Source organism: Hyperolius riggenbachi, chromosome 7 (assembly GCF_040937935.1).
Source record: "Hyperolius riggenbachi isolate aHypRig1 chromosome 7, aHypRig1.pri, whole genome shotgun sequence".
NCBI classification, from domain to species: domain Eukaryota; kingdom Metazoa; phylum Chordata; class Amphibia; order Anura; family Hyperoliidae; genus Hyperolius; species Hyperolius riggenbachi.
This window is the reverse complement of record NC_090652.1, coordinates 32,096,839-32,122,476: the sequence shown is the minus strand read 5'-3', so window position 1 is coordinate 32,122,476 and position 25,638 is coordinate 32,096,839. Positions and strand designations below refer to the sequence as shown.

The following is a 25,638-nucleotide window of genomic DNA, read 5'->3' as shown; positions in this document are numbered from 1 at the left end:
AATCAAAATATCCCGTTATGCTGCAGAATCGTAGTAACTTGGTGAAAGTTCACATGCTCCCTCCAAGCAACCACATATCTGAAGTTTTCTTTTCTTTACATATCCAAAGTAAATTTGGTTTTTCTTTCCATACGTATTTTAAAGGATCCTGCAAAAGAACAGCAAAAGCTACAAAATGTCTACAATGTAAGTCCTCCACTCAAATTAGCAAAGCAGAAGAACTTTGGGCTTCTACATCTGCTGCCAAATACACATGTGCTGGGGTCTAATGCACTTCCTGACGATTAACGCATTTCCAAGCTGCCTACAATATTAATTCAATTTGCATGCAACCTGGATTTATTACTGTCTCATTGACCATCTCTAGTCTCTAAGAGTTATCATTTAACTCTGTCCAACCTTAACAAACTCCAAGTTAACGCTTGAAATGCTTTCATGGACTACATGAGAGAAACTATTTAAAATGGTCAGAAAAGCTGAACAGAGCGTGGGGGTATAGCTCAGTGGTAGAACATTCGACTGCAGATCGAGAGGTCCTTGGTTCAAATCCGAGTGCCCCCTTGACATGATCTAGCTCTTTGCTCTTTCTCTAAACTCTTTACATAAACCAAAACTCTCAAGGCAGTAATAAAGAGAACTACGTTAATCAAAATATCCCGTTATGCTGCAGAATCGTAGTAACTTGGTGAAAGTTCACATGCTCCCTCCAAGCAACCACATTTCTGAAGTGTTCTTTTCTTTACATACCCAAAGTAAATTTGTTTTTTTTTTCGATACGTATTTTAAAGGATCCTGCAAATGAACAGCAAAAGCTACAAAATGTCTACAATGTAAGTCCTCCACTCAAATTAGCAAAGCAGAAGAACTTTGGGCTTCTACATCTGCTGCCAAATACACATGTGCTGGGGTCTAATGCAGTGGCAGAAATGGCAACTGCAGAATGAGAAGTTTCTGGGTCTGACGAAAGAGTCTCTTGCGGCCATGGTCCGTAACATGCTAATCATTCTATCTTTCATGCAGATTATTATGCAAATTGTGAGCGTCATGGAAGTGGGACATTCAAATACACTTCCTGACGATTAACGCATTTCCAAGCTGCCTACAATATTAATTCAATTTGCATGCAACCTGGATTTATTACTGTCTCATTGACCATCTCTAGTCTCTAAGAGTTATCATTTAACTCTGTCCAACCTTAACAAACTCCAAGTTAACGCTTGAAATGTTTTCATGGACTACATGAGAGAAACTATTTAAAATGGTTAGAAAAGCTGAACAGAGCGTGGGGGTATAGCTCAGTGGTAGAGCATTCGACTGCAGATCAAGAGGTCCTTGGTTCAAATCCGAGTGCCCCCTTGATATGATCTAGTTCTTTGCTCTTTCTCTAATCTCTTTACTTAAACCAATACTCTCAAGGCAGTAATAAAGAGAACTACAATAATCAAAATATCCCGTTATGCTGCAGAATCGTAGTAACTTGGTGAAAGTTCACATGCTCCCTCCAAGCAACCACATATCTGAAGTGTTCTTTTCTTTACATATCCAAAGTAAATTTGGTTTTTCTTTCCATACGTATTTTAAAGGATCCTGCAAAAGAACAGCAAAAGCTACAAAATGTCTACAATGTAAGTCCTCCACTCAAATTAGCAAAACAGAAGAACTTTTGGCTTCTACATCTGCTGCCAAATACACATGTGCTGGGGTCTAATGCAGTGGCAGAAATGGCAACTGCAGAATGAGAAGTTTCTGGGTCTGACGAAAGAGTCTCTTGCGGCCATGGTCCGTAACATGCTCATCATTCTATCTTTTATGCAGATTATTATGCAAATTGTGAGCGTCATGGAAGTGGGACATTCAAATACACTTCCTGACGATTAACGCATTTCCAAGCTGCCTACAATATTAATTCAATTTGCATGCAACCTGGATTTATTACTGTCTCATTGACCATCTCTAGTCTCTAAGCGTTATCATTTAACTCTGTCCAACCTTAACAAACTCCAAGTTAACGCTTGAAATGCTTTCATGGACTACATGAGAGAAACTATTTAAAATGGTCAGAAAAGGTGAACAGAGCGTGGGGGTATAGCTCAGTGGTAGAGCATTCGACTGCAGTTTGAGAGGTCCTTGGTTCAAATCCGAGTGCCCCCTTGACATGATCTAGCTCTTTGCTCTTTCTCTAAACTCTTTACATAAACCAATACTCTCAAGGCAGTAATAAAGAGAACTACGTTAATCAAAATATCCCGTTATGCTGCAGAATCGTAGTAACTTGGTGAAAGTTCACATGCTCCCTCCAAGCAACCACATTTCTGAAGTGTTCTTTTCTTTACATATTCAAAGTAAATTTGTTTTTTCTTTCCATACGTATTTTAAAGGATCCTGCAAAAGAACAGCAAAAGCTACAAAATGTCTACAATGTAAGTCCTCCACTCAAATTAGCAAAGCAGAAGAACTTTGGGCTTCTACATCTGCTGCCAAATACACATGTGCTGGGGTCTAATGCACTTCCTGATGATTAACGCATTTCCAAGCTGCCTACAATATTAATTCAATTTGCATGCAACCTGGATTTATTACTGTCTCATTGACCATCTCTAGTCTCTAAGAGTTATCATTTAACTCTGTCCAACCTTAACAAACTCCAAGTTAACGCTTGAAATGTTTTCATGGACTACATGAGAGAAACTATTTAAAATGGTCAGAAAAGCTGAACAGAGCGTGGGGGTATAGCTCAGTGGTAGAGCATTCGACTGCAGTTTGAGAGGTCCTTGGTTCAAATCCGAGTGCCCCCTTGACATGATCTAGCTCTTTGCTCTTTCTCTAATCTCTTTACATAAACCAATACTCTCAAGGCAGTAATAAAGAGAACTACAATAATCAAAATATCCCGTTATGCTGCAGAATCGTAGTAACTTGGTGAAAGTTCACATGCTCCCTCCAAGCAACCACATATCTGAAGTTTTCTTTTCTTTACATATCCAAAGTAAATTTGGTTTTTCTTTCCATACGTATTTTAAAGGATCCTGCAAAAGAACAGCAAAAGCTACAAAATGTCTACAATGTAAGTCCTCCACTCAAATTAGCAAAGCAGAAGAACTTTGGGCTTCTACATCTGCTGCCAAATACACATGTGCTGGGGTCTAATGCACTTCCTGACGATTAACGCATTTCCAAGCTGCCTACAATATTAATTCAATTTGCATGCAACCTGGATTTATTACTGTCTCATTGACCATCTCTAGTCTCTAAGAGTTATCATTTAACTCTGTCCAACCTTAACAAACTCCAAGTTAACGCTTGAAATGTTTTCATGGACTACATGAGAGAAACTATTTAAAATGGTCAGAAAAGCTGAACAGAGCGTGGGGGTATAGCTCAGTGGTAGAGCATTCGACTGCAGATCGAGAGGTCCTTGGTTCAAATCCGAGGCCCCCTTGATATGATCTAGCTCTTTGCTCTTTCTCTAATCTCTTTACATAAACCAATACTCTCAAGGCAGTAATAAAGAGAACTACAATAATCAAAATATCCCGTTATGCTGCAGAATCGTAGTAACTTGGTGAAATTTCACATGCTCCCTCCAAGCAACCACATTTCTGAAGTGTTCTTTTCTTTACATACCCAAAGTAAATTTGTTTTTTTTTTCGATACGTATTTTAAAGGATCCTGCAAATGAACAGCAAAAGCTACAAAATGTCTACAATGTAAGTCCTCCACTCAAATTAGCAAAGCAGAAGAACTTTGGGCTTCTACATCTGCTGCCAAATACACATGTGCTGGGGTCTAATGCACTTCCTGACGATTAACGCATTTCCAAGCTGCCTACAATATTAATTCAATTTGCATGCAACCTGGATTTATTACTGTCTCATTGACCATCTCTAGTCTCTAAGAGTTATCATTTAACTCTGTCCAACCTTAACAAACTCCAAGTTAACGCTTGAAATGTTTTCATGGACTACATGAGAGAAACTATTTAAAATGGTCAGAAAAGCTGAACAGAGCGTGGGGGTATAGCTCAGTGGTAGAGCATTCGACTGCAGTTCGAGAGGTCCTTGGTTCAAATCCGAGTGCCCCTTTGATATGATCTAGCTCTTTGCTCTTTCTCTAATCTCTTTACATAAACCAATACTCTCAAGGCAGTAATAAAGAGAACTACAATAATCAAAATATCCTGTTATACTGCAGAATCGTAGTAACTTGGTGAAAGTTCACATGCTCCCTCCAAGCAACCACATATCTGAAGTGTTCTTTTCTTTACATATCCAAAGTAAATTTGGTTTTTCTTTCCATACGTATTTTAAAGGATCCTGCAAAAGAACAGCAAAAGCTACAAAATGTCTACAATGTAAGTCCTCCACTCAAATTAGAAAGCAGAAGAACTTTGGGCTTCTACATCTGCTGCCAAATACACATGTGCTGGGGTCTAATGCAGTGGCAGAAATGGCAACTGCAGAATGAGAAGTTTCTGGGTCTGACGAAAGTGTCTCTTGCGGCCATGGTCCGTAACATGCTCATCATTCTAGCTTTCATGCAGATTATTATGCAAATTGTGAGCGTCATGGAAGTGGGACATTCAAATACACTTCCTGACGATTAACGCATTTCCAAGCTGCCTACAATATTAATTCAATTTGCATGCAACCTGGATTTATTACTGTCTCATTGACCATCTCTAGTCTCTAAGAGTTATCATTTAACTCTGTCCAACCTTAACAAACTCCAAGTTAACGCTTGAAATGCTTTCATGGACTACATGAGAGAAACTATTTAAAATGGTCAGAAAAGGTGAACAGAGCGTGGGGGTATAGCTCAGTGGTAGAGCATTCGACTGCAGATCGAGAGGTCCTTGGTTCAAAAATTCGAGTGCCCCCTTGACATGATCTAGCTCTTTGCTCTTTCTCTAAACTCTTTACATAAACCAATACTCTCAAGGCAGTAATAAAGAGAACTACGTTAATCAAAATATCCTGTTATGCTGCAGAATCGTAGTAACTTGGTGAAAGTTCACATGCTCCCTCCAAGCAACCACATTTCTGAAGTGTTCTTTTCTTTACATATTCAAAGTAAATTTGTTTTTTCTTTCCATACGTATTTTAAAGGATCCTGCAAAAGAACAGCAAAAGCTACAAAATGTCTACAATGTAAGTCCTCCACTCAAATTAGCAAACCAGAAGAACTTTGGGCTTCTACATCTGCTGCCAAATACACATGTGCTGGGGTCTAATGCACTTCCTGACGATTAACGCATTTCCAAGCTGCCTACAATATTAATTCAATTTGCATGCAACCTGGATTTATTACTGTCTCATTGACCATCTCTAGTCTCTAAGAGTTATCATTTAACTCTGTCCAACCTTAACAAACTCCAAGTTAACGCTTGAAATGTTTTCATGGACTACATGAGAGAAACTATTTAAAATGGTCAGAAAAGCGGAACAGAGCGTGGGGGTATAGCTCAGTGGTAGAGCATTCGACTGCAGATCGAGAGGTCCTTGGTTCAAATCCGAGTGCCCCCTTGATATGATCTAGCTCTTTGCTCTTTCTCTAATCTCTTTGCATAAACCAATACTCTCAAGGCAGTAATAAAGAGAACTACAATAATCAAAATATCCCGTTATGCTGCAGAATCGTAGTAACTTGGTGAAAGTTCACATGCTCCCTCCAAGCAACCACATATCTGAAGTTTTCTTTTCTTTACATATCCAAAGTAAATTTGGTTTTTCTTTCCATACGTATTTTAAAGGATCCTGCAAAAGAACAGCAAAAGCTACAAAATGTCTACAATGTAAGTCCTCCACTCAAATTAGCAAAGCAGAAGAACTTTGGGCTTCTACATCTGCTGCCAAATACACATGTGCTGGGGTCTAATGCACTTCCTGACGATTAACGCATTTCCAAGCTGCCTACAATATTAATTCAATTTGCATGCAACCTGGATTTATTACTGTCTCATTGACCATCTCTAGTCTCTAAGAGTTATCATTTAACTCTGTCCAACCTTAACAAACTCCAAGTTAACGCTTGAAATGCTTTCATGGACTACATGAGAGAAACTATTTAAAATGGTCAGAAAAGCTGAACAGAGCGTGGGGGTATAGCTCAGTGGTAGAACATTCGACTGCAGATCGAGAGGTCCTTGGTTCAAATCCGAGTGCCCCCTTGACATGATCTAGCTCTTTGCTCTTTCTCTAAACTCTTTACATAAACCAAAACTCTCAAGGCAGTAATAAAGAGAACTACGTTAATCAAAATATCCCGTTATGCTGCAGAATCGTAGTAACTTGGTGAAAGTTCACATGCTCCCTCCAAGCAACCACATTTCTGAAGTGTTCTTTTCTTTACATACCCAAAGTAAATTTGTTTTTTTTTTCGATACGTATTTTAAAGGATCCTGCAAATGAACAGCAAAAGCTACAAAATGTCTACAATGTAAGTCCTCCACTCAAATTAGCAAAGCAGAAGAACTTTGGGCTTCTACATCTGCTGCCAAATACACATGTGCTGGGGTCTAATGCAGTGGCAGAAATGGCAACTGCAGAATGAGAAGTTTCTGGGTCTGACGAAAGAGTCTCTTGCGGCCATGGTCCGTAACATGCTAATCATTCTATCTTTCATGCAGATTATTATGCAAATTGTGAGCGTCATGGAAGTGGGACATTCAAATACACTTCCTGACGATTAACGCATTTCCAAGCTGCCTACAATATTAATTCAATTTGCATGCAACCTGGATTTATTACTGTCTCATTGACCATCTCTAGTCTCTAAGAGTTATCATTTAACTCTGTCCAACCTTAACAAACTCCAAGTTAACGCTTGAAATGTTTTCATGGACTACATGAGAGAAACTATTTAAAATGGTTAGAAAAGCTGAACAGAGCGTGGGGGTATAGCTCAGTGGTAGAGCATTCGACTGCAGATCAAGAGGTCCTTGGTTCAAATCCGAGTGCCCCCTTGATATGATCTAGTTCTTTGCTCTTTCTCTAATCTCTTTACTTAAACCAATACTCTCAAGGCAGTAATAAAGAGAACTACAATAATCAAAATATCCCGTTATGCTGCAGAATCGTAGTAACTTGGTGAAAGTTCACATGCTCCCTCCAAGCAACCACATATCTGAAGTGTTCTTTTCTTTACATATCCAAAGTAAATTTGGTTTTTCTTTCCATACGTATTTTAAAGGATCCTGCAAAAGAACAGCAAAAGCTACAAAATGTCTACAATGTAAGTCCTCCACTCAAATTAGCAAAACAGAAGAACTTTTGGCTTCTACATCTGCTGCCAAATACACATGTGCTGGGGTCTAATGCAGTGGCAGAAATGGCAACTGCAGAATGAGAAGTTTCTGGGTCTGACGAAAGAGTCTCTTGCGGCCATGGTCCGTAACATGCTCATCATTCTATCTTTTATGCAGATTATTATGCAAATTGTGAGCGTCATGGAAGTGGGACATTCAAATACACTTCCTGACGATTAACGCATTTCCAAGCTGCCTACAATATTAATTCAATTTGCATGCAACCTGGATTTATTACTGTCTCATTGACCATCTCTAGTCTCTAAGCGTTATCATTTAACTCTGTCCAACCTTAACAAACTCCAAGTTAACGCTTGAAATGCTTTCATGGACTACATGAGAGAAACTATTTAAAATGGTCAGAAAAGGTGAACAGAGCGTGGGGGTATAGCTCAGTGGTAGAGCATTCGACTGCAGTTTGAGAGGTCCTTGGTTCAAATCCGAGTGCCCCCTTGACATGATCTAGCTCTTTGCTCTTTCTCTAAACTCTTTACATAAACCAATACTCTCAAGGCAGTAATAAAGAGAACTACGTTAATCAAAATATCCCGTTATGCTGCAGAATCGTAGTAACTTGGTGAAAGTTCACATGCTCCCTCCAAGCAACCACATTTCTGAAGTGTTCTTTTCTTTACATATTCAAAGTAAATTTGTTTTTTCTTTCCATACGTATTTTAAAGGATCCTGCAAAAGAACAGCAAAAGCTACAAAATGTCTACAATGTAAGTCCTCCACTCAAATTAGCAAAGCAGAAGAACTTTGGGCTTCTACATCTGCTGCCAAATACACATGTGCTGGGGTCTAATGCACTTCCTGATGATTAACGCATTTCCAAGCTGCCTACAATATTAATTCAATTTGCATGCAACCTGGATTTATTACTGTCTCATTGACCATCTCTAGTCTCTAAGAGTTATCATTTAACTCTGTCCAACCTTAACAAACTCCAAGTTAACGCTTGAAATGTTTTCATGGACTACATGAGAGAAACTATTTAAAATGGTCAGAAAAGCTGAACAGAGCGTGGGGGTATAGCTCAGTGGTAGAGCATTCGACTGCAGTTTGAGAGGTCCTTGGTTCAAATCCGAGTGCCCCCTTGACATGATCTAGCTCTTTGCTCTTTCTCTAATCTCTTTACATAAACCAATACTCTCAAGGCAGTAATAAAGAGAACTACAATAATCAAAATATCCCGTTATGCTGCAGAATCGTAGTAACTTGGTGAAAGTTCACATGCTCCCTCCAAGCAACCACATATCTGAAGTTTTCTTTTCTTTACATATCCAAAGTAAATTTGGTTTTTCTTTCCATACGTATTTTAAAGGATCCTGCAAAAGAACAGCAAAAGCTACAAAATGTCTACAATGTAAGTCCTCCACTCAAATTAGCAAAGCAGAAGAACTTTGGGCTTCTACATCTGCTGCCAAATACACATGTGCTGGGGTCTAATGCACTTCCTGACGATTAACGCATTTCCAAGCTGCCTACAATATTAATTCAATTTGCATGCAACCTGGATTTATTACTGTCTCATTGACCATCTCTAGTCTCTAAGAGTTATCATTTAACTCTGTCCAACCTTAACAAACTCCAAGTTAACGCTTGAAATGCTTTCATGGACTACATGAGAGAAACTATTTAAAATGGTCAGAAAAGCTGAACAGAGCGTGGGGGTATAGCTCAGTGGTAGAACATTCGACTGCAGATCGAGAGGTCCTTGGTTCAAATCCGAGTGCCCCCTTGACATGATCTAGCTCTTTGCTCTTTCTCTAAACTCTTTACATAAACCAAAACTCTCAAGGCAGTAATAAAGAGAACTACGTTAATCAAAATATCCCGTTATGCTGCAGAATCGTAGTAACTTGGTGAAAGTTCACATGCTCCCTCCAAGCAACCACATTTCTGAAGTGTTCTTTTCTTTACATACCCAAAGTAAATTTGTTTTTTTTTTCGATACGTATTTTAAAGGATCCTGCAAATGAACAGCAAAAGCTACAAAATGTCTACAATGTAAGTCCTCCACTCAAATTAGCAAAGCAGAAGAACTTTGGGCTTCTACATCTGCTGCCAAATACACATGTGCTGGGGTCTAATGCAGTGGCAGAAATGGCAACTGCAGAATGAGAAGTTTCTGGGTCTGACGAAAGAGTCTCTTGCGGCCATGGTCCGTAACATGCTAATCATTCTATCTTTCATGCAGATTATTATGCAAATTGTGAGCGTCATGGAAGTGGGACATTCAAATACACTTCCTGACGATTAACGCATTTCCAAGCTGCCTACAATATTAATTCAATTTGCATGCAACCTGGATTTATTACTGTCTCATTGACCATCTCTAGTCTCTAAGAGTTATCATTTAACTCTGTCCAACCTTAACAAACTCCAAGTTAACGCTTGAAATGTTTTCATGGACTACATGAGAGAAACTATTTAAAATGGTTAGAAAAGCTGAACAGAGCGTGGGGGTATAGCTCAGTGGTAGAGCATTCGACTGCAGATCAAGAGGTCCTTGGTTCAAATCCGAGTGCCCCCTTGATATGATCTAGTTCTTTGCTCTTTCTCTAATCTCTTTACTTAAACCAATACTCTCAAGGCAGTAATAAAGAGAACTACAATAATCAAAATATCCCGTTATGCTGCAGAATCGTAGTAACTTGGTGAAAGTTCACATGCTCCCTCCAAGCAACCACATATCTGAAGTGTTCTTTTCTTTACATATCCAAAGTAAATTTGGTTTTTCTTTCCATACGTATTTTAAAGGATCCTGCAAAAGAACAGCAAAAGCTACAAAATGTCTACAATGTAAGTCCTCCACTCAAATTAGCAAAACAGAAGAACTTTTGGCTTCTACATCTGCTGCCAAATACACATGTGCTGGGGTCTAATGCAGTGGCAGAAATGGCAACTGCAGAATGAGAAGTTTCTGGGTCTGACGAAAGAGTCTCTTGCGGCCATGGTCCGTAACATGCTCATCATTCTATCTTTTATGCAGATTATTATGCAAATTGTGAGCGTCATGGAAGTGGGACATTCAAATACACTTCCTGACGATTAACGCATTTCCAAGCTGCCTACAATATTAATTCAATTTGCATGCAACCTGGATTTATTACTGTCTCATTGACCATCTCTAGTCTCTAAGCGTTATCATTTAACTCTGTCCAACCTTAACAAACTCCAAGTTAACGCTTGAAATGCTTTCATGGACTACATGAGAGAAACTATTTAAAATGGTCAGAAAAGGTGAACAGAGCGTGGGGGTATAGCTCAGTGGTAGAGCATTCGACTGCAGTTTGAGAGGTCCTTGGTTCAAATCCGAGTGCCCCCTTGACATGATCTAGCTCTTTGCTCTTTCTCTAAACTCTTTACATAAACCAATACTCTCAAGGCAGTAATAAAGAGAACTACGTTAATCAAAATATCCCGTTATGCTGCAGAATCGTAGTAACTTGGTGAAAGTTCACATGCTCCCTCCAAGCAACCACATTTCTGAAGTGTTCTTTTCTTTACATATTCAAAGTAAATTTGTTTTTTCTTTCCATACGTATTTTAAAGGATCCTGCAAAAGAACAGCAAAAGCTACAAAATGTCTACAATGTAAGTCCTCCACTCAAATTAGCAAAGCAGAAGAACTTTGGGCTTCTACATCTGCTGCCAAATACACATGTGCTGGGGTCTAATGCACTTCCTGATGATTAACGCATTTCCAAGCTGCCTACAATATTAATTCAATTTGCATGCAACCTGGATTTATTACTGTCTCATTGACCATCTCTAGTCTCTAAGAGTTATCATTTAACTCTGTCCAACCTTAACAAACTCCAAGTTAACGCTTGAAATGTTTTCATGGACTACATGAGAGAAACTATTTAAAATGGTCAGAAAAGCTGAACAGAGCGTGGGGGTATAGCTCAGTGGTAGAGCATTCGACTGCAGTTTGAGAGGTCCTTGGTTCAAATCCGAGTGCCCCCTTGACATGATCTAGCTCTTTGCTCTTTCTCTAATCTCTTTACATAAACCAATACTCTCAAGGCAGTAATAAAGAGAACTACAATAATCAAAATATCCCGTTATGCTGCAGAATCGTAGTAACTTGGTGAAAGTTCACATGCTCCCTCCAAGCAACAACATATCTGATGTGTTCTTTTCTTTACATATCCAAAGTAAATTTGGTTTTTCTTTCCATACGTATTTTAAAGGATCCTGCAAAAGAACAGCAAAAGCTACAAAATGTCTACAATGTAAGTCCTCCATTCAAATTAGCAAAGCAGAAGAACTTTGGGCTTCTACATCTGCTGCCAAATACACATGTGCTGGGGTCTAATGCACTTCCTGACGATTAACGCATTTCCAAGCTGCCTACAATATTAATTCAATTTGCATGCAACCTGGATTTATTACTGTCTCGTTGACCATCTCTAGTCTCTAAGAGTTATCATTTAACTCTGTCCAACCTTAACAAACTCCAAGTTAACGCTTGAAATGCTTTCATGGACTACATGAGAGAAACTATTTAAAATGGTCAGAAAAGCTGAACAGAGCGTGGGGGTATAGCTCAGTGGTAGAGCATTCGACTGCAGATCGAAAAGTCCTTGGTTCAAATCCGAGTCCCCACTTGACATGATCTAGCTCTTTGCTCTTTCTCTAAACTCTTTACATAAACCAATACTCTCAAGGCAGTAATAAAGAGAACTACGTTAATCAAAATATCCCGTTATGCTGCAGAATCGTAGTAACTTGGTGAAAGTTCACATGCTCCCTCCAAGCAACCACATTTCTGAAGTGTTCTTTTCTTTACATATTCAAAGTAAATTTGTTTTTTCTTTCCATACGTATTTTAAAGGATCCTGCAAAAGAACAGCAAAAGCTACAAAATGTCTACAATGTAAGTCCTCCACTCAAATTAGCAAAGTAGAAGAACTTTGGGCTTCTACATCTGCTGCCAAATACACATGTGCTGGGGTCTAATGCACTTCCTGACGATTAACGCATTTCCAAGCTGCCTACAATATTAATTCAATTTGCATGCAACCTGGATTTATTACTGTCTCATTGACCATCTCTAGTCTCTAAGAGTTATCATTTAACTGTGTCCAACCTTAACAAACTCCAAGTTAACGCTTGAAATGTTTTCATGGACTACATGAGAGAAACTATTTAAAATGGTCAGAAAAGCTGAACAGAGCGTGGGGGTATAGCTCAGTGGTAGAGCATTCGACTGCAGATCGAGAGGTCCTTGGTTCAAATCCGAGTGCCCCCTTGATATGATCTAGCTCTTTGCTCTTTCTCTAATCTCTTTACATAAACCAATACTCTCAAGGCAGTAATAAAGAGAACTACAATAATCAAAATATCCCGCTATGCTGCAGAATCGTAGTAACTTGGTGAAAGTTCACATGCTCCCTCCAAGCAACCACATATCTGAAGTGTTCTTTTCTTTACATATCCAAAGTAAATTTGGTTTTTCTTTCCATACGTATTTTAAAGGATCCTGCAAAAGAACAGCAAAAGCTACAAAATGTCTACAATGTAAGTCCTCCACTCAAATTAGCAAAACAGAAGAACTTTTGGCTTCTACATCTGCTGCCAAATACACATGTGCTGGGGTCTAATGCAGTGGCAGAAATGGCAACTGCAGAATGAGAAGTTTCTGGGTCTGACGAAAGAGTCTCTTGCGGCCATGGTCCGTAACATGCTCATCATTCTATCTTTCATGCAAATTATTATGCAAATTGTGAGCGTCATGGAAGTGGGACATTCAAATACACTTCCTGACGATTAACGCATTTCCAAGCTGCCTACAATATTAATTCAATTTGCATGCAACCTGGATTTATTACTGTCTCATTGACCATCTCTAGTCTCTAAGAGTTATCATTTAACTCTGTCCAACCTTAACAAACTCCAAGTTAACGCTTGAAATGCTTTCATGGACTACATGAGAGAAACTATTTAAAATGGTCAGAAAAGGTGAACAGAGCGTGGGGTTATAGCTCAGTGGTAGAGCATTCGACTGCAGATCGAGAAGTCCTTGGTTCAAATCCGAGTGCCCCCTTGACATGATCTAGCTCTTTGCTCTTTCTCTAAACTCTTTACATAAACCAATACTCTCAAGGCAGTAATAAAGAGAACTACGTTAATCAAAATATCCCGTTATGCTGCAGAATCGTAGTAACTTGCTGAAAGTTCACATGCTCCCTCCAAGCAACCACATTTCTGAAGTGTTCTTTTCTTTACATATTCAAAGTAAATATGTTTTTTCTTTCCATACGTATTTTAAAGGATCCTGCAAAAGAACAGCAAAAGCTACAAAATGTCTACAATGTAAGTCCTCCACTCAAATTAGCAAAGCAGAAGAAGTTTGGGCTTCTACATCTGCTGCCAAATACACATGTGCTGGGGTCTAATGCACTTCCTGACGATTAACGCATTTCCAAGCTGCCTACAATATTAATTCAATTTGCATGCAACCTGGATTTATTACTGTCTCATTGACCATCTCTAGTCTCTAAGCGTTATCATTTAACTCTGTCCAACCTTAACAAACTCCAAGTTAACGCTTGAAATGCTTTCATGGACTACATGAGAGAAACTATTTAAAATGGTCAGAAAAGGTGAACAGAGCGTGGGGGTATAGCTCAGTGGTAGAGCATTTGACTGCAGTTTGAGAGGTCCTTGGTTCAAATCCGAGTGCCCCCTTGACATGATCTAGCTCTTTGCTCTTTCTCTAAACTCTTTACATAAACCAATACTCTCAAGGCAGTAATAAAGAGAACTACGTTAATCAAAATATCCCGTTATGCTGCAGAATCGTAGTAACTTGGTGAAAGTTCACATGCTCCCTCCAAGCAACCACATTTCTGAAGTGTTCTTTTCTTTACATATTCAAAGTAAATTTGTTTTTTCTTTCCATACGTATTTTAAAGGATCCTGCAAAAGAACAGCAAAAGCTACAAAATGTCTACAATGTAAGTCCTCCACTCAAATTAGCAAAGCAGAAGAACTTTGGGCTTCTACATCTGCTGCCAAATACACATGTGCTGGGGTCTAATGCACTTCCTGATGATTAACGCATTTCCAAGCTGCCTACAATATTAATTCAATTTGCATGCAACCTGGATTTATTACTGTCTCATTGACCATCTCTAGTCTCTAAGAGTTATCATTTAACTCTGTCCAACCTTAACAAACTCCAAGTTAACGCTTGAAATGTTTTCATGGACTACATGAGAGAAACTATTTAAAATGGTCAGAAAAGCTGAACAGAGCGTGGGGGTATAGCTCAGTGGTAGAGCATTCGACTGCAGTTTGAGAGGTCCTTTGTTCAAATCCGAGTGCCCCCTTGACATGATCTAGCTCTTTGCTCTTTCTCTAATCTCTTTACATAAACCAATACTCTCAAGGCAGTAATAAAGAGAACTACAATAATCAAAATATCCCGTTATGCTGCAGAATCGTAGTAACTTGGTGAAAGTTCACATGCTCCCTCCAAGCAACAACATATCTGATGTGTTCTTTTCTTTACATATCCAAAGTAAATTTGGTTTTTCTTTCCATACGTATTTTAAAGGATCCTGCAAAAGAACAGCAAAAGCTACAAAATGTCTACAATGTAAGTCCTCCATTCAAATTAGCAAAGCAGAAGAACTTTGGGCTTCTACATCTGCTGCCAAATACACATGTGCTGGGGTCTAATGCACTTCCTGACGATTAACGCATTTCCAAGCTGCCTACAATATTAATTCAATTTGCATGCAACCTGGATTTATTACTGTCTCGTTGACCATCTCTAGTCTCTAAGAGTTATCATTTAACTCTGTCCAACCTTAACAAACTCCAAGTTAACGCTTGAAATGCTTTCATGGACTACATGAGAGAAACTATTTAAAATGGTCAGAAAAGCTGAACAGAGCGTGGGGGTATAGCTCAGTGGTAGAGCATTCGACTGCAGATCGAAAAGTCCTTGGTTCAAATCCGAGTCCCCACTTGACATGATCTAGCTCTTTGCTCTTTCTCTAAACTCTTTACATAAACCAATACTCTCAAGGCAGTAATAAAGAGAACTACGTTAATCAAAATATCCCGTTATGCTGCAGAATCGTAGTAACTTGGTGAAAGTTCACATGCTCCCTCCAAGCAACCACATTTCTGAAGTGTTCTTTTCTTTACATATTCAAAGTAAATTTGTTTTTTCTTTCCATACGTATTTTAAAGGATCCTGCAAAAGAACAGCAAAAGCTACAAAATGTCTACAATGTAAGTCCTCCACTCAAATTAGCAAAGTAGAAGAACTTTGGGCTTCTACATCTGCTGCCAAATACACATGTGCTGGGGTCTAATGCACTTCCTGACGATTAACGCATTTCCAAGCTGCCTACAATATTAATTCAATTTGCATGCAACCTGGATTTATTACTGTCTCATTGACCATCTCTAGTCTCTAAGAGTTATCATTTAACTGTGTCCAACCTTAACAAACTCCAAGTTAACGCTTGAAATGTTTTCATGGACTACATGAGAGAAACTATTTAAAATGGTCAGAAAAGCTGAACAGAGCGTGGGGGTATAGCTCAGTGGTAGAGCATTCGACTGCAGATCGAGAGGTCCTTGGTTCAAATCCGAGTGCCCCCTTGATATGATCTAGCTCTTTGCTCTTTCTCTAATCTCTTTACATAAACCAATACTCTCAAGGCAGTAATAAAGAGAACTACAATAATCAAAATATCCCGCTATGCTGCAGAATCGTAGTAACTTGGTGAAAGTTCACATGCTCCCTCCAAGCAACCACTTATCTGAAGTGTTCTTTTCTTTACATATCCAAAGTAAATTTGGTTTTTCTTTCCATACGTATTTTAAAGGATCCTGCAAAAGAACAGCAAAAGCTACAAAATGTCTACAATGTAAGTCCTCCACTCAAATTAGCAAAACAGAAGAACTTTTGGCTTCTACATCTGCTGCCAAATACACATGTGCTGGGGTCTAATGCAGTGGCAGAAATGGCAACTGCAGAATGAGAAGTTTCTGGGTCTGACGAAAGAGTCTCTTGCGGCCATGGTCCGTAACATGCTCATCATTCTATCTTTCATGCAAATTATTATGCAAATTGTGAGCGTCATGGAAGTGGGACATTCAAATACACTTCCTGACGATTAACGCATTTCCAAGCTGCCTACAATATTAATTCAATTTGCATGCAACCTGGATTTATTACTGTCTCATTGACCATCTCTAGTCTCTAAGAGTTATCATTTAACTCTGTCCAACCTTAACAAACTCCAAGTTAACGCTTGAAATGCTTTCATGGACTACATGAGAGAAACTATTTAAAATGGTCAGAAAAGGTGAACAGAGCGTGGGGTTATAGCTCAGTGGTAGAGCATTCGACTGCAGATCGAGAAGTCCTTGGTTCAAATCCGAGTGCCCCCTTGACATGATCTAGCTCTTTGCTCTTTCTCTAAACTCTTTACATAAACCAATACTCTCAAGGCAGTAATAAAGAGAACTACGTTAATCAAAATATCCCGTTATGCTGCAGAATCGTAGTAACTTGCTGAAAGTTCACATGCTCCCTCCAAGCAACCACATTTCTGAAGTGTTCTTTTCTTTACATATTCAAAGTAAATTTGTTTTTTCTTTCCATACGTATTTTAAAGGATCCTGCAAAAGAACAGCAAAAGCTACAAAATGTCTACAATGTAAGTCCTCCACTCAAATTAGCAAAGCAGAAGAAGTTTGGGCTTCTACATCTGCTGCCAAATACACATGTGCTGGGGTCTAATGCACTTCCTGACGATTAACGCATTTCCAAGCTGCCTACAATATTAATTCAATTTGCATGCAACCTGGATTTATTACTGTCTCATTGACCATCTCTAGTCTCTAAGAGTTATCATTTAACTCTGTCCAACCTTAACAAACTCCAAGTTAACGCTTGAAATGTTTTCATGGACTACATGAGAGAAACTATTTAAAATGGTCAGAAAAGCTGAACAGAGCGTGGGGGTATAGCTCAGTGGTAGAGCATTCGACTGCAGATCGAGAGGTCCTTGGTTCAAATCCGAGTGCCCCCTTGATATGATCTAGCTCTTTGCTCTTTCTCTAATCTCTTTACATAAACCAATACTCTCAAGGCAGTAATAAAGAGAACTACAATAATCAAAATATCCCGTTATGCTGCAGAATCGTAGTAACTTGGTGAAAGTTCACATGCTCCCTCCAAGCAACCACATTTCTGAAGTGTTCTTTTCTTTACATATTCAAAGTAAATTTGTTTTTTCTTTCCATACGTATTTTAAAGGATCCTGCAAAAGAACAGCAAAAGCTACAAAATGTCTACAATGTAAGTCCTCCACTCAAATTAGCAAAGTAGAAGAACTTTGGGCTTCTACATCTGCTGCCAAATACACATGTGCTGGGGTCTAATGCACTTCCTGACGATTAACGCATTTCCAAGCTGCCTACAATATTAATTCAATTTGCATGCAACCTGGATTTATTACTGTCTCATTGACCATCTCTAGTCTCTAAGAGTTATCATTTAACTCTGTCCAACCTTAACAAACTCCAAGTTAACGCTTGAAATGTTTTCATGGACTACATGAGAGAAACTATTTAAAATGGTCAGAAAAGCTGAACAGAGCGTGGGGGTATAGCTCAGTGGTAGAGCATTCGACTGCAGATCGAGAGGTCCTTGGTTCAAATCCGAGTGCCCCCTTGATATGATCTAGCTCTTTGCTCTTTCTCTAATCTCTTTACATAAACCAATACTCTCAAGGCAGTAATAAAGAGAACTACAATAATCAAAATATCCCGCTATGCTGCAGAATCGTAGTAACTTGGTGAAAGTTCACATGCTCCCTCCAAGCAACCACATATCTGAAGTGTTCTTTTCTTTACATATCCAAAGTAAATTTGGTTTTTCTTTCCATACGTATTTTAAAGGATCCTGCAAAAGAACAGCAAAAGCTACAAAATGTCTACAATGTAAGTCCTCCACTCAAATTAGCAAAACAGAAGAACTTTTGGCTTCTACATCTGCTGCCAAATACACATGTGCTGGGGTCTAATGCAGTGGCAGAAATGGCAACTGCAGAATGAGAAGTTTCTGGGTCTGACGAAAGAGTCTCTTGCGGCCATGGTCCGTAACATGCTCATCATTCTATCTTTCATGCAAATTATTATGCAAATTGTGAGCGTCATGGAAGTGGGACATTCAAATACACTTCCTGACGATTAACGCATTTCCAAGCTGCCTACAATATTAATTCAATTTGCATGCAACCTGGATTTATTACTGTCTCATTGACCATCTCTAGTCTCTAAGAGTTATCATTTAACTCTGTCCAACCTTAACAAACTCCAAGTTAACGCTTGAAATGCTTTCATGGACTACATGAGAGAAACTATTTAAAATGGTCAGAAAAGGTGAACAGAGCGTGGGGTTATAGCTCAGTGGTAGAGCATTCGACTGCAGATCGAGAAGTCCTTGGTTCAAATCCGAGTGCCCCCTTGACATGATCTAGCTCTTTGCTCTTTCTCTAAACTCTTTACATAAACCAATACTCTCAAGGCAGTAATAAAGAGAACTACGTTAATCAAAATATCCCGTTATGCTGCAGAATCGTAGTAACTTGCTGAAAGTTCACATGCTCCCTCCAAGCAACCACATTTCTGAAGTGTTCTTTTCTTTACATATTCAAAGTAAATTTGTTTTTTCTTTCCATACGTATTTTAAAGGATCCTGCAAAAGAACAGCAAAAGCTACAAAATGTCTACAATGTAAGTCCTCCACTCAAATTAGCAAAGCAGAAGAAGTTTGGGCTTCTACATCTGCTGCCAAATACACATGTGCTGGGGTCTAATGCACTTCCTGACGATTAACGCATTTCCAAGCTGCCTACAATATTAATTCAATTTGCATGCAACCTGGATTTATTACTGTCTCATTGACCATCTCTAGTCTCTAAGAGTTATCATTTAACTCTGTCCAACCTTAACAAACTCCAAGTTAACGCTTGAAATGTTTTCATGGACTACATGAGAGAAACTATTTAAAATGGTCAGAAAAGCTGAACAGAGCGTGGGGGTATAGCTCAGTGGTAGAGCATTCGACTGCAGATCGAGAGGTCCTTGGTTCAAATCCGAGTGCCCCCTTGATATGATCTAGCTCTTTGCTCTTTCTCTAATCTCTTTACATAAACCAATACTCTCAAGGCAGTAATAAAGAGAACTACAATAATCAAAATATCCCGCTATGCTGCAGAATCGTAGTAACTTGGTGAAAGTTCACATGCTCCCTCCAAGCAACCACATATCTGAAGTGTTCTTTTCTTTACATATCCAAAGTAAATTTGGTTTTTCTTTCCATACGTATTTTAAAGGATCCTGCAAAAGAACAGCAAAAGCTACAAAATGTCTACAATGTAAGTCCTCCACTCAAATTAGCAAAACAGAAGAACTTTTGGCTTCTACATCTGCTGCCAAATACACATGTGCTGGGGTCTAATGCAGTGGCAGAAATGGCAACTGCAGAATGAGAAGTTTCTGGGTCTGACGAAAGAGTCTCTTGCGGCCATGGTCCGTAACATGCTCATCATTCTATCTTTCATGCAAATTATTATGCAAATTGTGAGCGTCATGGAAGTGGGACATTCAAATACACTTCCTGACGATTAACGCATTTCCAAGCTGCCTACAATATTAATTCAATTTGCATGCAACCTGGATTTATTACTGTCTCATTGACCATCTCTAGTCTCTAAGAGTTATCATTTAACTCTGTCCAACCTTAACAAACTCCAAGTTAACGCTTGAAATGCTTTCATGGACTACATGAGAGAAACTATTTAAAATGGTCAGAAAAAGTGAACAGAGCGTGGGGTTATAGCTCAGTGGTAGAGCATTCGACTGCAGATCGAGAAGTCCTTGGTTCAAATCCGAGTGCCCCCTTGACATGATCTAGCTCTTTGCTCTTTCTCTAAACTCTTTACATAAACCAATACTCTCAAGGCAGTAATAAAGAGAACTACGTTAATCAAAATATCCCGTTATGCTGCAGAATCGTAGTAACTTGCTGAAAGTTCACATGCTCCCTCCAAGCAACCACATTTCTGAAGTGTTCTTTTCTTTACATATTCAAAGTAAATTTGTTTTTTCTTTCCATACGTATTTTAAAGGATCCTGCAAAAGAACAGCAAAAGCTACAAAATGTCTACAATGTAAGTCCTCCACTCAAATTAGCAAAGCAGAAGAAGTTTGGGCTTCTACATCTGCTGCCAAATACACATGTGCTGGGGTCTAATGCACTTCCTGACGATTAACGCATTTCCAAGCTGCCTACAATATTAATTCAATTTGCATGCAACCTGGATTTATTACTGTCTCATTGACCATCTCTAGTCTCTAAGAGTTATCATTTAACTCTGTCCAACCTTAACAAACTCCAAGTTAACGCTTGAAATGTTTTCATGGACTACATGAGAGAAACTATTTAAAATGGTCAGAAAAGCTGAACAGAGCGTGGGGGTATAGCTCAGTGGTAGAGCATTCGACTGCAGATCGAGAGGTCCTTGGTTCAAATCCGAGTGCCCCCTTGATATGATCTAGCTCTTTGCTCTTTCTCTAATCTCTTTACATAAACCAATACTCTCAAGGCAGTAATAAAGAGAACTACAATAATCAAAATATCCCGTTATGCTGCAGAATCGTAGTAACTTGGTGAAAGTTCACATGCTCCCTCCAAGCAACCACATATCTGAAGTGTTCTTTTCTTTACATATCCAAAGTAAATTTGGTTTTTCTTTCCATACGTATTTTAAAGGATCCTGCAAAAGAACAGCAAAAGCTACAAAATGTCTACAATGTAAGTCCTCCACTCAAATTAGCAAAGCAGAAGAACTTTGGGCTTCTACATCTGCTGCCAAATACACATGTGCTGGGGTCTAATGCACTTCCTGACGATTAACGCATTTCCAAGCTGCCTACAATATTAATTCAATTTGCATGCAACCTGGATTTATTACTGTCTCATTGACCATCTCTAGTCTCTAAGAGTTATCATTTAACTCTGTCCAACCTTAACAAACTCCAAGTTAACGCTTGAAATGCTTTCATGGACTACATGAGAGAAACTATTTAAAATGGTCAGAAAAGCTGAACAGAGCGTGGGGGTATAGCTCAGTGGTAGAGCATTCGACTGCAGATCGAGAGGTCCTTGGTTCAAATCCGAGTGCCCCCTTGACATGATCTAGCTCTTTGCTCTTTCTCTAAACTCTTTACATAAACCAATACTCTCAAGGCAGTAATAAAGAGAACTACGTTAATCAAAATATCCCGTTATGCTGCAGAATCGTAGTAACTTGGTGAAAGTTCACATGCTCCCTCCAAGCAACCACATTTCTGAAGTGTTCTTTTCTTTACATATTCAAAGTAAATTTGTTTTTTCTTTCCATACGTATTTTAAAGGATCCTGCAAAAGAACAGCAAAAGCTACAAAATGTCTACAATGTAAGTCCTCCACTCAAATTAGCAAAGCAGAAGAACTTTGGGCTTCTACATCTGCTGCCAAATACACATGTGCTGGGGTCTAATGCACTTCCTGACGATTAACGCATTTCCAAGCTGCCTACAATATTAATTCAATTTGCATGCAACCTGGATTTATTACTGTCTCAATGACCATCTCTAGTCTCTAAGAGTTATCATTTAACTCTGTCCAACCTTAACAAACTCCAAGTTAACGCTTGAAATGTTTTCATGGACTACATGAGAGAAACTATTTAAAATGGTCAGAAAAGCTGAACAGAGCGTGGTGGTATAGCTCAGTGGTAGAGCATTCGACTGCAGATCGAGAAGTCCTTGGTTCAAATCCGACTGCCCCCTTGATATGATCTAGCTCTTTGCACTTTCTCTAATCTCTTTACATAAACCAATACTCTCAAGGCAGTAATAAAGAGAACTACAATAATCAAAATATCCCGTTATGCTGCAGAATCGTAGTAACTTGGTGAAATTTCACATGCTCCCTCAGAGCAACCACATTTCTGAAGTGTTCTTTTCTTTACATACCCAAAGTAAATTTGTTTTTTTTTTCGATACGTATTTTAAAGGATCCTGCAAATGAACAGCAAAAGCTACAAAATGTCTACAATGTAAGTCCTCCACTCAAATTAGCAAAGCAGAAGAACTTTGGGCTTCTACATCTGCTGCCAAATACACATGTGCTGGGGTCTAATGCAGTGGCAGAAATGGCAACTGCAGAATGAGAAGTTTCTGGGTCTGCCGAAAGAGTCTCTTGCGGCCATGGTCCGTAACATGCTAATCATTCTATCTTTCATGCAGATTATTATGCAAATTGTGAGCGTCATGGAAGTGGGACATTCAAATACACTTCCTGACGATTAACGCATTTCCAAGCTGCCTACAATATTAATTCAATTTGCATGCAACCTGGATTTATTACTGTCTCATTGACCATCTCTAGTCTCTAAGAGTTATCATTTAACTCTGTCCAACCTTAACAAACTCCAAGTTAACGCTTGAAATGTTTTCATGGACTACATGAGAGAAACTATTTAAAATGGTCAGAAAAGCTGAACAGAGCGTGGGGGTATAGCTCAGTGGTAGAGCATTCGACTGCAGATCGAGAGGTCCTTGGTTCAAATCCGAGTGCCCCCTTGACATGATCTAGCTTTTTGCTTTTTCTCTAATCTCTTTACATAAACCAATACTCTCAAGGCAGTAATAAAGAGAACTACAATAATCAAAATATCCCGTTATGCTGCAGAATCGTAGTAACTTGGTGAAAGTTCACATGCTCCCTCCAAGCAACCACATATCTGAAGTGTTCTTTTCTTTACATATCCAAAGTAAATTTGGTTTTTCTTTCCATACGTATTTTAAAGGATCCTGCAAAAGAACAGCAAAAGCTACAAAATGTCTACAATGTAAGTCCTCCACTCAAATTAGCAAAACAGAAGAACTTTTGGCTTCTACATCTGCTGCCAAATACACATGTGCTGGGGTCTAATGCAGTGGCAGAAATGGCAACTGCAGAATGAGAAGTTTCTGGGTCTGACGAAAGTGTCTCTTGCGGCCATGGTCCGTAACATGCTCATCATTCTAGATTTCATGCAGATTATTATGCAAATTGTGAGCGTCATGGAAGTGGGACATTCAAATACACTTCCTGACGATTAACGCATTTCCAAGCTGCCTACAATATTAATTCAATTTGCATGCAACCTGGATTTATTACTGTCTCATTGACCATCTCTAGTCTCTAAGCGTTATCATTTAACTCTGTCCAACCTTAACAAACTCCAAGTTAACGCTTGAAATGCTTTCATGGACTACATGAGAGAAACTATTTAAAATGGTCAGAAAAGCTGAACAGAGCGTGGGGGTATAGCTCAGTGGTAGAGCATTCGACTGCAGATCGAGAGGTCCTTGGTTCAAATCCGAGTGCCCCCTTGACATGATCTAGCTTTTTGCTTTTTCTCTAATCTCTTTACATAAACCAATACTCTCAAGGCAGTAATAAAGAGAACTACAATAATCAAAATATCCCGTTATGCTGCAGAATCGTAGTAACTTGGTGAAAGTTCACATGCTCCCTCCAAGCAACCACATATCTGAAGTGTTCTTTTCTTTACATATCCAAAGTAAATTTGGTTTTTCTTTCCATACGTATTTTAAAGGATCCTGCAAAAGAACAGCAAAAGCTACAAAATGTCTACAATGTAAGTCCTCCACTCAAATTAGCAAAACAGAAGAACTTTTGGCTTCTACATCTGCTGCCAAATACACATGTGCTGGGGTCTAATGCAGTGGCAGAAATGGCAACTGCAGAATGAGAAGTTTCTGGGTCTGACGAAAGTGTCTCTTGCGGCCATGGTCCGTAACATGCTCATCATTCTAGATTTCATGCAGATTATTATGCAAATTGTGAGCGTCATGGAAGTGGGACATTCAAATACACTTCCTGACGATTAACGCATTTCCAAGCTGCCTACAATATTAATTCAATTTGCATGCAACCTGGATTTATTACTGTCTCATTGACCATCTCTAGTCTCTAAGCGTTATCATTTAACTCTGTCCAACCTTAACAAACTCCAAGTTAACGCTTGAAATGCTTTCATGGACTACATGAGAGAAACTATTTAAAATGGTCAGAAAAGCTGAACAGAGCGTGGGGGTATAGCTCAGTGGTAGAGCATTCGACTGCAGATCGAGAGGTCCTTGGTTCAAATCCGAGTGCCCCCTTGACATGATCTAGCTCTTTGCTCTTTCTCTAAACTCTTTACATAAACCAATACTCTCAAGGCAGTAATAAAGAGAACTACGTTAATCAAAATATCCCGTTATGCTGCAGAATCGTAGTAACTTGGTGAATGTTCACATGCTCCCTCCAAGCAACCACATTTCAGAAGTGTTCTTTTCTTTACATATTCAAAGTAAATTTGTTTTTTCTTTCCATACGTATTTTAAAGGATCCTGCAAAAGAACAGCAAAACTACAAAATGTCTACAATGTAAGTCCTCCACTCAAATTAGCAAAGCAGAAGAACTTTGGGCTTCTACATCTGCTGCCAAATACACATGTGCTGGGGTCTAATGCACTTCCTGATGATTAACGCATTTCCAAGCTGCCTACAATATTAATTCAATTTGCATGCAAGATGGATTTATTACTGTCTCATTGACCATCTCTAGTCTCTAAGAGTTATCATTTAACTCTGTCCAACCTTAACAAACTCCAAGTTAACGCTTGAAATGTTTTCATGGACTACATGAGAGAAACTATTTAAAATGGTCAGAAAAGCTGAACAGAGCGTGGGGGTATAGCTCAGTGGTAGTGCATTCGACTGCAGATCGAGAAGTCCTTGGTTCAAATCCGAGTGCCCCCTTGATATGATCTAGCTCTTTGCACTTTCTCTAATCTCTTTACATAAACCAATACTCTCAAGGCAGTAATAAAGAGAACTACAATAATCAAAATATCCCGTTATGCTGCAGAATCGTAGTAACTTGGTGAAATTTCACATGCTCCCTCCAAGCAACCACATTTCTGAAGTGTTCTTTTCTTTACATACCCAAAGTAAATTTGTTTTTTTTTTCGATACGTATTTTAAAGGATTTTGCAAATGAACAGCAAAAGCTACAAAATGTCTACAATGTAAGTCCTCCACTCAAATTAGCAAAGCAGAAGAACTTTGGGCTTCTACATCTGCTGCCAAATACACATGTGCTGGGGTCTAATGCAGTGGCAGAAATGGCAACTGCAGAATGAGAAGTTTCTGGGTCTGACGAAAGAGTCTCTTGCGGCCATGG

At 39.0% G+C, this 25,638-nt stretch overlaps 35 non-coding genes across 35 annotated transcripts; all 35 read left to right on the top strand.

Annotated features, from left to right (window-relative positions):
• Positions 1-489: 489 nt before the first annotated feature.
• Positions 490-561, top strand: TRNAC-GCA (transfer RNA cysteine (anticodon GCA)). The gene has a single exon. It is a non-coding gene; the product is annotated as a tRNA-Cys (tRNA).
• A 723-nt stretch (positions 562-1,284) lies between these two features.
• Positions 1,285-1,356, top strand: TRNAC-GCA (transfer RNA cysteine (anticodon GCA)). The gene has a single exon. It is a non-coding gene; the product is annotated as a tRNA-Cys (tRNA).
• Positions 1,357-2,079: 723 nt separating this feature from the next.
• TRNAC-GCA (transfer RNA cysteine (anticodon GCA)) lies at positions 2,080-2,151 on the top strand. Its single transcript has one exon. It is a non-coding gene; the product is annotated as a tRNA-Cys (tRNA).
• A 572-nt stretch (positions 2,152-2,723) lies between these two features.
• On the top strand, positions 2,724-2,795 carry TRNAC-GCA (transfer RNA cysteine (anticodon GCA)). Its single transcript has one exon. It is a non-coding gene; the product is annotated as a tRNA-Cys (tRNA).
• Positions 2,796-3,367: 572 nt separating this feature from the next.
• On the top strand, positions 3,368-3,438 carry TRNAC-GCA (transfer RNA cysteine (anticodon GCA)). Its single transcript has one exon. It is a non-coding gene; the product is annotated as a tRNA-Cys (tRNA).
• A 572-nt stretch (positions 3,439-4,010) lies between these two features.
• Positions 4,011-4,082, top strand: TRNAC-GCA (transfer RNA cysteine (anticodon GCA)). The gene has a single exon. It is a non-coding gene; the product is annotated as a tRNA-Cys (tRNA).
• Positions 4,083-4,804: 722 nt separating this feature from the next.
• Positions 4,805-4,878, top strand: TRNAC-GCA (transfer RNA cysteine (anticodon GCA)). The gene has a single exon. It is a non-coding gene; the product is annotated as a tRNA-Cys (tRNA).
• Positions 4,879-5,450: 572 nt separating this feature from the next.
• On the top strand, positions 5,451-5,522 carry TRNAC-GCA (transfer RNA cysteine (anticodon GCA)). Its single transcript has one exon. It is a non-coding gene; the product is annotated as a tRNA-Cys (tRNA).
• A 572-nt stretch (positions 5,523-6,094) lies between these two features.
• On the top strand, positions 6,095-6,166 carry TRNAC-GCA (transfer RNA cysteine (anticodon GCA)). Its single transcript has one exon. It is a non-coding gene; the product is annotated as a tRNA-Cys (tRNA).
• A 723-nt stretch (positions 6,167-6,889) lies between these two features.
• On the top strand, positions 6,890-6,961 carry TRNAC-GCA (transfer RNA cysteine (anticodon GCA)). The gene has a single exon. It is a non-coding gene; the product is annotated as a tRNA-Cys (tRNA).
• A 723-nt stretch (positions 6,962-7,684) lies between these two features.
• Positions 7,685-7,756, top strand: TRNAC-GCA (transfer RNA cysteine (anticodon GCA)). Its single transcript has one exon. It is a non-coding gene; the product is annotated as a tRNA-Cys (tRNA).
• Positions 7,757-8,328: 572 nt separating this feature from the next.
• On the top strand, positions 8,329-8,400 carry TRNAC-GCA (transfer RNA cysteine (anticodon GCA)). The gene has a single exon. It is a non-coding gene; the product is annotated as a tRNA-Cys (tRNA).
• A 572-nt stretch (positions 8,401-8,972) lies between these two features.
• TRNAC-GCA (transfer RNA cysteine (anticodon GCA)) lies at positions 8,973-9,044 on the top strand. The gene has a single exon. It is a non-coding gene; the product is annotated as a tRNA-Cys (tRNA).
• Positions 9,045-9,767: 723 nt separating this feature from the next.
• TRNAC-GCA (transfer RNA cysteine (anticodon GCA)) lies at positions 9,768-9,839 on the top strand. Its single transcript has one exon. It is a non-coding gene; the product is annotated as a tRNA-Cys (tRNA).
• Positions 9,840-10,562: 723 nt separating this feature from the next.
• On the top strand, positions 10,563-10,634 carry TRNAC-GCA (transfer RNA cysteine (anticodon GCA)). The gene has a single exon. It is a non-coding gene; the product is annotated as a tRNA-Cys (tRNA).
• A 572-nt stretch (positions 10,635-11,206) lies between these two features.
• TRNAC-GCA (transfer RNA cysteine (anticodon GCA)) lies at positions 11,207-11,278 on the top strand. Its single transcript has one exon. It is a non-coding gene; the product is annotated as a tRNA-Cys (tRNA).
• A 570-nt stretch (positions 11,279-11,848) lies between these two features.
• On the top strand, positions 11,849-11,922 carry TRNAC-GCA (transfer RNA cysteine (anticodon GCA)). The gene has a single exon. It is a non-coding gene; the product is annotated as a tRNA-Cys (tRNA).
• Positions 11,923-12,494: 572 nt separating this feature from the next.
• Positions 12,495-12,566, top strand: TRNAC-GCA (transfer RNA cysteine (anticodon GCA)). The gene has a single exon. It is a non-coding gene; the product is annotated as a tRNA-Cys (tRNA).
• Positions 12,567-13,289: 723 nt separating this feature from the next.
• Positions 13,290-13,361, top strand: TRNAC-GCA (transfer RNA cysteine (anticodon GCA)). Its single transcript has one exon. It is a non-coding gene; the product is annotated as a tRNA-Cys (tRNA).
• A 572-nt stretch (positions 13,362-13,933) lies between these two features.
• Positions 13,934-14,005, top strand: TRNAC-GCA (transfer RNA cysteine (anticodon GCA)). The gene has a single exon. It is a non-coding gene; the product is annotated as a tRNA-Cys (tRNA).
• A 572-nt stretch (positions 14,006-14,577) lies between these two features.
• On the top strand, positions 14,578-14,649 carry TRNAC-GCA (transfer RNA cysteine (anticodon GCA)). Its single transcript has one exon. It is a non-coding gene; the product is annotated as a tRNA-Cys (tRNA).
• A 570-nt stretch (positions 14,650-15,219) lies between these two features.
• TRNAC-GCA (transfer RNA cysteine (anticodon GCA)) lies at positions 15,220-15,293 on the top strand. Its single transcript has one exon. It is a non-coding gene; the product is annotated as a tRNA-Cys (tRNA).
• A 572-nt stretch (positions 15,294-15,865) lies between these two features.
• TRNAC-GCA (transfer RNA cysteine (anticodon GCA)) lies at positions 15,866-15,937 on the top strand. The gene has a single exon. It is a non-coding gene; the product is annotated as a tRNA-Cys (tRNA).
• Positions 15,938-16,660: 723 nt separating this feature from the next.
• On the top strand, positions 16,661-16,732 carry TRNAC-GCA (transfer RNA cysteine (anticodon GCA)). Its single transcript has one exon. It is a non-coding gene; the product is annotated as a tRNA-Cys (tRNA).
• Positions 16,733-17,304: 572 nt separating this feature from the next.
• TRNAC-GCA (transfer RNA cysteine (anticodon GCA)) lies at positions 17,305-17,376 on the top strand. The gene has a single exon. It is a non-coding gene; the product is annotated as a tRNA-Cys (tRNA).
• Positions 17,377-17,948: 572 nt separating this feature from the next.
• TRNAC-GCA (transfer RNA cysteine (anticodon GCA)) lies at positions 17,949-18,020 on the top strand. Its single transcript has one exon. It is a non-coding gene; the product is annotated as a tRNA-Cys (tRNA).
• A 723-nt stretch (positions 18,021-18,743) lies between these two features.
• Positions 18,744-18,815, top strand: TRNAC-GCA (transfer RNA cysteine (anticodon GCA)). Its single transcript has one exon. It is a non-coding gene; the product is annotated as a tRNA-Cys (tRNA).
• Positions 18,816-19,387: 572 nt separating this feature from the next.
• TRNAC-GCA (transfer RNA cysteine (anticodon GCA)) lies at positions 19,388-19,459 on the top strand. The gene has a single exon. It is a non-coding gene; the product is annotated as a tRNA-Cys (tRNA).
• Positions 19,460-20,182: 723 nt separating this feature from the next.
• On the top strand, positions 20,183-20,254 carry TRNAC-GCA (transfer RNA cysteine (anticodon GCA)). Its single transcript has one exon. It is a non-coding gene; the product is annotated as a tRNA-Cys (tRNA).
• A 572-nt stretch (positions 20,255-20,826) lies between these two features.
• TRNAC-GCA (transfer RNA cysteine (anticodon GCA)) lies at positions 20,827-20,898 on the top strand. Its single transcript has one exon. It is a non-coding gene; the product is annotated as a tRNA-Cys (tRNA).
• Positions 20,899-21,470: 572 nt separating this feature from the next.
• On the top strand, positions 21,471-21,542 carry TRNAC-GCA (transfer RNA cysteine (anticodon GCA)). Its single transcript has one exon. It is a non-coding gene; the product is annotated as a tRNA-Cys (tRNA).
• A 1,367-nt stretch (positions 21,543-22,909) lies between these two features.
• On the top strand, positions 22,910-22,981 carry TRNAC-GCA (transfer RNA cysteine (anticodon GCA)). The gene has a single exon. It is a non-coding gene; the product is annotated as a tRNA-Cys (tRNA).
• Positions 22,982-23,704: 723 nt separating this feature from the next.
• On the top strand, positions 23,705-23,776 carry TRNAC-GCA (transfer RNA cysteine (anticodon GCA)). The gene has a single exon. It is a non-coding gene; the product is annotated as a tRNA-Cys (tRNA).
• A 723-nt stretch (positions 23,777-24,499) lies between these two features.
• TRNAC-GCA (transfer RNA cysteine (anticodon GCA)) lies at positions 24,500-24,571 on the top strand. The gene has a single exon. It is a non-coding gene; the product is annotated as a tRNA-Cys (tRNA).
• A 571-nt stretch (positions 24,572-25,142) lies between these two features.
• Positions 25,143-25,214, top strand: TRNAC-GCA (transfer RNA cysteine (anticodon GCA)). Its single transcript has one exon. It is a non-coding gene; the product is annotated as a tRNA-Cys (tRNA).
• The last annotated feature ends 424 nt before the right edge of the window (positions 25,215-25,638 follow it).